Raw genomic sequence first — 1,885 nt, forward strand, 5'->3', positions numbered from 1 at the left:
CTGGAGTGAGGAGACCTCTCTCTTGATAGATGGCCCCATGAATGTGGGCAGTGGCAAATGCATATCTACTGTCTGTGTAGACATTGAGTCTTTTTCCCTTGCCCATTTCTAGGGCTTTAGTAAGCGCAATCAACTCAGATTTTTGGGCCGAAGTACCTGTTGGCAGAGGCTCGGCCCAAATGACGCTCGAGGTAGTTGTGACCGCTCCCCCAGCATGCCTTTTACCATTTCTGACGATTCCCCCCAGTGACCCCCGAGAGGAACCAACCCCAAAAGGTTTGTGATCAACCGGCCACATAAGTTTTTGTAAAACTGTGTCTGCCTGTCTTCTCTATACTTTCGCTTTGGTTGCAGCCATCTGATCTCAGTTTTTGTCACTGGAATGCTAGCAAGGTGACCCGGAGGATTCGGGAGATGTCCCCACCCTCGTCGGGGTGGGTGTTCCTCACCAGACACCCCACTGGGACACTAGTCCATCTGAAACCTCAGAGGACCTCGCAACCTAACCCTGTTGGGACACGCGTGTCCTATCTGTACAGCCTTTGGCATAATCGAGCAGGGGAACCCACAAGGCTGAAAGTCCAGACCATCTGAAAGCCACAGTAGTTTATTCTGGGCCCTCTGTCTGTCTGTGTCGTTCTTGTGTCTTGTGATCTTTGTTCTAATCTCTTTGTTGACAAAACGGACAGGACTGATAAATACTATGATCAACACCCCATCTGCCCCTCTAGATCTTACACTAGTCCACTGGGGGCAATGTGAAAACGATTGCCCATAACAATAATGTAGATGTAAAGAAAAAGAAATGGACAACCTTATATTTGGTTGAGTGGCCCTCCTTCAATGTTGGATGGCCCCCTGAAGGGACTTTTAACCTGAGTTTGATTTCCAGTGTAGAGGACCACGTCTTCCACCCATGGACAGGCCACTAGGACCAGATCCCATACATCATGACCTGACGAGGCCTCATCTAATGATACGATGGCCCCCCCTCGCCTGGGTCAAGTCCTTCCTTCCCCCAATTAACCCAACTCCTCCCCCTCCACCTCTGCAGGTCCTCCTTTTTAGACCAAAGGTGGAAGAGAAACCCATTCTCCAGGGAGGTACAGAGGAAAATGACATCTTTCCCCCACCCTACTCCTCTCGGATGGGCACCCCACCAATGGCGCCACAAGTGCAGGCCCCACCTCCTAACCCTGAAGAGCCTCCACAGCCTCCACAGGGACCTGCACAGACCACACAGAGCCAGAGGGGGGCAGCCCCCCAGCCTGACACCATTGTCCTACCCCTCCGGCCAGCAGGGCCCCCGGACTGGCAGGGCAATCAGCCCTTTCATTACTGGCCCTTTGCTACCAGTGATCTTTACAATTGGCGCTCACAGAATGCGCCTTTCTCTGAAAACCCTAGGGACTTGATTAACTTATTGGAAACTGTTCTCTTCACTCACCAGCCCACCTGGGATGATTGCCACCAGCTCCTGAGTGTCCTGTTCACTACTGAGGAGCAAAACAGGATCCTGGAGGCAGCCAGGAAATTGGTTCCAGGTCCCACTGGGGACCCTACCACAGACCCAGGCATCATTAATGCCAGCTTTCCCCCCAGCCATCCCCATTGGGACTACAACACAGCAGAAGGTAAGGAGAGGCTCCTGGTCTACTGCCAGACTCTGTTAGCAGGTCTCAAGATGGTGGCTCGAAAACCCGCCAATATGTCTAAGGTCTATGATGTCAGACAGGGGCCCAAAGAGAGCCCAGCCGCATACTTAGAGAGGTTACAAGATGCCTTCTGGCTGTTCACTCCATATGACCCAGAGGCAGAGGAATCAGCTCAAACAGTGATGTTTGCCTTCATTAACCAGGCAGCCCCTGACATCAAGAGAAAGTTA

Source organism: Nannospalax galili, unplaced genomic scaffold, assembly GCF_000622305.1.
Source record: "Nannospalax galili isolate Female #2095 unplaced genomic scaffold, S.galili_v1.0 scaffold139, whole genome shotgun sequence".
Taxonomy (NCBI): domain Eukaryota; kingdom Metazoa; phylum Chordata; class Mammalia; order Rodentia; family Spalacidae; genus Nannospalax; species Nannospalax galili.